This window comes from Pyxicephalus adspersus, chromosome 5 (assembly GCF_032062135.1).
Source record: "Pyxicephalus adspersus chromosome 5, UCB_Pads_2.0, whole genome shotgun sequence".
NCBI classification, from domain to species: domain Eukaryota; kingdom Metazoa; phylum Chordata; class Amphibia; order Anura; family Pyxicephalidae; genus Pyxicephalus; species Pyxicephalus adspersus.
This window is the reverse complement of record NC_092862.1, coordinates 5,102,911-5,110,117: the sequence shown is the minus strand read 5'-3', so window position 1 is coordinate 5,110,117 and position 7,207 is coordinate 5,102,911. Positions and strand designations below refer to the sequence as shown.

Genomic DNA, 7,207 nt, shown 5'->3' with positions numbered 1-7,207 from the left:
CCCTTCCCAGGTTGCTATGTAAAGTGTTTCTTTTGTCCAGGTGACGTACCTTAGTAATCACCAAATTTTGGGGTAAGTGAATGACCCTATTTCTCATACCTTTTAGGTACCATACCATTAAGTATTTTACATTCCAGTGTTAACTATATGCAGAGATGTCAAGCATACTGAACAATAGATTTTGGGCTTACATACACCTAAGGGCCCATTCACACCCATATTGGTGCATTGCATTATGTGAATTTATATTGCATTAACTTGGCACCATTGGCACATAGGCAGCCTTTTAAATGTATGGGCAGCCAACCCATTAGAATGCAATTATTCCCATAATTTTTTTAAGCTGGGTGGGGAGAAGCTGTAGGTGGGTGGCAGCCTCTGTATTTCGACCCAACTTTCAGTAACCTCCCAAAAAAAGCAGGGTGGTTACTGAAAAGTGCCGGGTGGTGCGCCCAGCTAAAAGGGGCCGTGGAGAATACTAAGAATGGTGCAAAACTTGGACATATTTTAGTCCGGAGCAGTGCAGGGGAATGCACAGTTGTGCTCAACCATGCATTTCAGAGAGCTGCAATGTATCTGTGCTGTAACATGTTCAAATTTGCATTCCCCAAATGTGCAGGTGTACAAAAAAAAGATGCCCAACAGAACAAAAAAACTTCAGTTATAGCAGTTAAAATGCATCTGCTTCCAGAATTATGCAACTGATTTATTAAAGTTCTCCAAGATCTGAGAAGATAGACTATCATGGGAGAACCTGGGTGATACAGCAAACTGGAATGGATTTCTTAAAAATCATTTTTTCTTAGTTGGTAATTGTTTTGAATTCTGGATTAGATCCATTCCAAGTTTGCTGGATCACCCAGGTTCTCCAGTCTTGGAAAGCTTTAATAAATCAGGTAATAAATCTATTATACAACACATTTTGCATTTAATTCATTTTCTCCACAACAAAAAAAAATGTAAATCAGTTCCCAGAACAGTGGTGGTAGCGTAACTTCCCTGCAAGGCCATAACGGATGTTTTTGCGACATTGCTTCCTCTGCGGCTGGTGTCACACTGCTGTAACTGTGCCCACACGGAGAAAGCATCGCAACCACAACAGGGAAGCCCAACACACACTGGGTGCTTGAAAGCAGCGTCTGTGACTGCGGGAGGGCGGTGGCAGAGCCATCCGGGAATCAGTTTCCTGTTTAGTTACTATAACTGTCACTTTGCTGCTATTATTAGAATCCCTGCAGTTAGATTATTGTATGGTCTTTGTTGTATAATTACAGAGCACAAAATAAAATGAAAGGGATGAGCTGGGTGTAGAGGAATGTGGCAACAAAGTGATCAAAGAGTACCTGTCATTTCATAGCAGGCAATATTCTGCAGGTACCCAAGTTTTGTAGATGTGCTAGATGATTGTCCTGGGGGATTAAAGTTTGTGCCATACCAGGCGAATATCTACCGACGTCATTCATCAACCAACCCAAGTGGATTAATGATAGCATGAATGGGGATGTGCTCTGCTCCATAGGAAAGCACAGCGGGGAGCCAGCACTCATCCTCTCCCTTCCCTCTCCATAGAACATAACAACTCCACGTGCAAGGTGCTCATTCATTCGTCTGACACCGGAAACAATCACAAAGGATCGCTTCCATTAATAGAAAGTCTGCACAGGGCTTTAGGCTACGTACACATGTCAGATTGTTCTCGTCCAATAAATGGTTCAGGGCTGATATCGGACGAGAATCGGACGTGTACAGCGCTCCTTGATTGTTGTCCAAACAACGGTTGTGGCAGATCCACGGATGAGGAATGATAGTAAGTGAAAGGGAGAGAACGCAGCAGGGAGCCACTTCATCGTTCTTCCCCTTCCCTCTCCATGGAGCAGAACGGTGCTGTATGTACAGCACTTGTCTTAGTCGTTGGAAAGGATTGTGAAAGATCCGTTCCAACGACAATTATTGCACATGTAAACCCCAGCCTTAAGCTACATACACATGTGCAATTATTGTTATTGGAAAGGATCTTCCATGATCGGGCGAGAACCATTGGACGCATGTACCCAGCTTTAGGCTTGCGGTGGGGGTAGGGCTATGCTTTTCCCTGGAGCTGCTTGCATTTGGTAGATGTGGCCCCCTGCTGAGTCACGGTTAGCAAGGACCCCCAGGTATTGTCATGGGCTAGGACATACAAAGGATTTGAGGGGGGGGGGGGGTGTCGCTGACCAGGTTAAAATAATGGGCACATGGGCTTTCTTTAGAATTTTGAGGTCATTTTCGACCTGATTTATGAAAGCTCTGCAAGAATGGAGAATATAGATCAATGGGAGAACCTGGGGATCCAGCAAACCTGAAATGGATCTGGCCCATTTGCTAAATTATAGAAAATCATTTTTACGTCATTCTAGGTTTGCTGGATCACCCAGGTCCTCCCAAAAAAACCTTTATGAAAGCCTTAATGAATTAGGCTCAATGTGTAAAAAATAAATAACTAAAGATATTCAATGGCCCCATACAAACATCAGCCTTATATTAATCAAAGGGTCAAACATCTAATCATAAAATCAGTGAATGGTCTATTTCCCCCTTTACATTTTGCAAAAATACCTAAATTTGCAGATTCACTGAACCCCCTCGGTGGTTCCCCTTTAAGACCCCAAATAGTCACGGATAGGTCACAAGTAATTATTTACAGCTGAGCATGTCACTGATGTCCCAGGTTTCCTCTGGATTCGGGTCAGTGAAAGTGGGATTCCTTCATGATGGAGGGGCCAAGGATCAGATGTGACCCACCAATCACAAAGCAGCCCGAATGAGAAACTTCCCGGAGACAATGTCCCATGTGTTCTGCAGGAATTGATGGATTAAATTCAAACTTCCCTCAGGCTACAGAGACAGAGAGCTCCAAAATCCAGCAGAGGAGAGAAAGACAAAGTCCTGAGAACTTCCAACATTCATCAATGGATCTGGGGGAAATGCAGCTTTTATATGTGTGAATGTGGGCAGGACAACCCAAAACCTGGGCATGTCCCATGCTGTGTGCTACAGGTAAGTACTGACTGGGGATGGAGAACAATGGAACTCACGGAAAATAAGAATAAAAAACACCCCAGGAAAACTTGGAATAAAAATCGCAAAACTTTGTAGCCCCAATAGAAGAAAATAAATGTCCAATGCCCCCATCCCAAATACCCACCACATACATCTAACATCCTACGACAACCCCATATATACCCCTCACACCTCATCTCATATCTTGACTTACTTCTCATATGTACCCCTCACCCCATACTTCACCCCATGTCACCAGTCATATGTACCCCTTGCCCCATACTTCACCCCATGTCACCAGCCATATGTACCCCTCACCCCATATCTCCCCCCATGTCACCATCCATATGTACCCCTCACCCTATACTTCACCCCATGTCACAATCCATATGTACCCCTCACCCCATATCTCCCCCCATGTCACCATCCATATGTACCCCTCACCCCATATCTCCCCCCATGTCACCATCCATATGTACCCCTCACCCCATATCTTATATCTGGTATGTGATGGTGCCTGGGCACTCCTGTTCCCTGGCTGTGTGATCACTGCTATGTCTGATTGTCTCACCAGATTTGGGGACATAACTGCTGTACTGCTCACTGTTCTCTTTGCTGGAGGCTCTGGCGTGAGGAAGCAAAGCCCTGCTGCTACCAATATGGCGGCCTCCACATGGGGACACCATGCAGAACAAGGCAAATAATGGTGCAGATAAGCTGAATGGAGACCACAGACAGAACCAATGACCCAAAATCCTTTTGTTATTAACTTTCATTCATTGGAGCCCTCTGATTTGTTTCTTAAGATTCTGATCACAGACAGCTCAGTGGGTCACACGGGGACATGTATCATCAGTACATGCGTGGTGTCAGGGTGTCGCTGTGACACTTTTAATCAGGAACTTCGTTAGCAGCTTCTCACATTCTTTTCCAGCTCTGCATGTTATGTGAGCAGATTCTGGACAAATATGTCGCAGCGGCGCTGTCAGTCAGGGCGAGAATCTGCTTGTGTCTGAATTGATTAAAAACAGGAACAGGATATATTCTGCACTGCAAACAGCTAACTTAAAGAGGACCTGTCGTTACAGCCTGCCACTTCAATGTTGAAGCAAATGCAAAGATTCTAGAGTCTCTGGTGCATTGTGGAGATCTCATAAAGTTAGAGACTGTATAAAATTCTGTATTTGCAATGTGTCAGGCTGTCTGCTAGATTAGATACTGCTACACTAAAATATTAGACGATCAATAAGCGCCAGAAATGGTGGAGCGGCTTTGCCTGTACAGAGGATGATGCCAAGAAAAATTGAAACACATTTTGTGCAAGCTGCCCCACAGCTGCATGTTGCATGCCTTGCCCTTTACATGTTGCATGCTTTGCCCTTTACATGTTGCAATGCTTTGCCCTTTACATGTTGCAATGCTTTGCCCTTTACATGTTGCATGCTTTGCCCTTTACATGTTGCATGCCTTGCTCTTTACATGTTGCATGCTTTGCCCTTTACATGTTGCATGCTTTGCCCTTTAGGTTGCAGTTCTGTTTTTCCTCCAAAGGATGAAAGGCAATTATGCAGCCAAAAGCAACTTGTAGTTCCCAGGAAACACACAGCGTTCCATTACAACCACAGCCAAGTTCAAACGCATCCACAGAATGGTCCCCAATGACCCCCATTCAGTTGAATAGGATTGGTTGGAAGCTTGCAGTAGAAAACTACTCAATTCTGAAATGACCTCCATGGTACTGCTGTGGGTAAACATTGTTACCCTAGGACAATTAGGTGGCAGGATCACCCAGTTAAAAAAGCCTAAAAACATATGTAGGCACCACTTTTAAGGACTGCAAAATGTATGTTTTCAGGTTTATAAACATTTTTCATAAAGGGTCCAGGGTTACCATCAAAGGGGACAAGGGTTACCTTTTTACTGGGCCCCAATCAGAAGAGCTTAACTTTTGCAATGCTGCCCTAAAAGATTCCCTAGTATGGGGCCCAAACATTTCTGATGGCAGCCTTGAAAAGTTCTATTTATTATTATACAGTATTTATATAGCATCACCATATTACACAGAGCTGTACAAAGTCTATAGTCATGTCACTAGCTGTCCCTCAAAGGAGCTCACAATCTAATGTCTCCACCATAGTTATATGTGATCACAGTCTAAGGTCAATTTAGGGAGAAGCCAATTAACCTAACTGCATGTTTTTGGGATGTAGGAGGAAACCCAAGCAGACACAGGGAGAACCTGCAAACTCCATGCAGATAGTGTCCTGGCTGGGATTCAAACCTGGGATCCAGTGCTGCAAAGCCTGGAGTGCTAACTACTGAGCCACCGTGCTTCCCTAGTTAGAAAGCAGTGGATCTGACATCCAGCCAGAATTTTCTGCTTGAGAATCTTCTTGATCCACATTTTTCCATGACAACAATTGATTTGGTTGGTGAATGTCAGATTCACTGCTTTACAAATATTTCTCAGATATTGCATTGGGTCAAATATGCTGGAATAAAAAAAAAAGTGATCTAGTGCTGACATCTAGGACATTTTTCATAATGCCACACTGTACAGTTATTCAGATGATATGTAGAAACATCTTTAATGTTGTGGCCCCATAACATTTCAATACTTAATTAATTCGGAATGTGGCATTTATAAGGTTTCCTAATAATAATAATTTTAAATTTTAGTTTGAGGATGAATGATCATTACTATGCATACTGCATACTGGCTATTTTAAAAATCAGTTTATAGAGCTTCCAAGTTTTCTTACATTAAGAGAGCACAAGGTTGTCCCTTGCCTGTGTTAGGACCAGGTGCATGTTTTTAAAAGGTAAAGCACATAAATTATTAATTTTTTTAGATACCCTTATAAACTCACTCATTCTGACATCCTCTAATACTTATTCCTGGAGCAATGTCCTCACATTAATAACAAAATTTCATTTTCATACATTTACTGCCTGTTCCTATATTGTTTTTTTAATTTATTTGGTTTCTAGTTTCAGATCTTTCCCGGACACGTGTTGGGATTTAGGAAAAAAATGATTCACTGGTGACATCTAGTGGACATTTTGAAAAATACTACATTTATTTTCTTCTGTATGATATGTGCAATTGATGTAAATAATTCCAATACTAAAGATTAAATTACCCTGAACACCTGACAGTATATGGTTGGGGACTCTTCCCAAATCAGCACATCAGTGGAGTGTTCATTATAAATAATTTATAGGAAAATTACTGCAGATTTCATATTAAAAAGTTTAGAATAAACTCAACCATTTCTGAATTTTATTTTGAGCTACTGAGGTCTGTAAACAAGTTACATCTTTACATTTCTATGGCTCTGTTTATTCAGTGATGACTTTGTGATTCCTGATATCAATGTAATACATTTATCTGCAGCCTGCAGAGATTTCAATGTCTTATGATGCAACAATCTCTATATTCTGCACATTGTATTGCATTTCCATGCAGCCTTCTCCTTCCAGAGGCCTTTTCAGGACAAGTTTACATATAGAATGTCTTTACTTCATGTAATTGTTCTATTTTTATATTGATGAATGCAGCTGGGGAGATTTCTCCTGCACCCTGAGCTGAGCGGGTTTATTCCTTATTTTCCATGTCTCAGCATCAGGAAGAATGACCCAGCTGCACTGATAGGAGCTATCACCTTATCAAATGAAGTGCTCAGTCTTTCTGGCAGGATCAGCAGAAGCCTAGTTGCAAATATGCATTTGTATGTGTTGACTGTATAATACCTGATAATTTGACTGAATTAATAAATGACATTAACATAAAGGAAGATTTTATGAATGTTGGAATAGTTCTGGGGAACTTTGCTCACCTGATCTCAGTAGGAAAATTGCCCCAGAAAAAAAATGTCCCCTTCCTCAGCACTGTGCAACTTCTACAATCACAAAGTCCTAGCAGGTGGCAGAGCCACCTTTATTTTGTGGTCCCATCATGAAAATATGAAGTCACGTGGCTTTAATAGGATCTCACCGCTGCCTTACATCTTGGGGGTATTCCATAGAGGGCGCTGTGACTCCAGCCTCCAGGGCATAGAGCTTCCTGGAAGAGCCTGAGGTGATAGCAGAAGATCACAGTTCTGAGGAGGGGGCATTTATCTGAGGTATTCAATCGGCTGAGGTGAGCAGAGATCTCCAGGGAAAG

The 7,207-nt window shown here is 42.3% G+C and overlaps 1 protein-coding gene across 1 annotated transcript in view; it reads left to right on the top strand.

Annotated features, from left to right (window-relative positions):
* Positions 1–7,115: 7,115 nt before the first annotated feature.
* The window catches only part of LOC140330467 (E3 ubiquitin/ISG15 ligase TRIM25-like), a 6,518-nt gene continuing 6,426 nt past the window's right edge, over positions 7,116–7,207 (top strand). The window contains exon 1 of the mRNA XM_072410604.1: positions 7,116–7,183. The gene's annotated coding sequence lies outside the window, so the exon portion shown is untranslated. The remainder of the gene's footprint in view (positions 7,184–7,207) is intronic.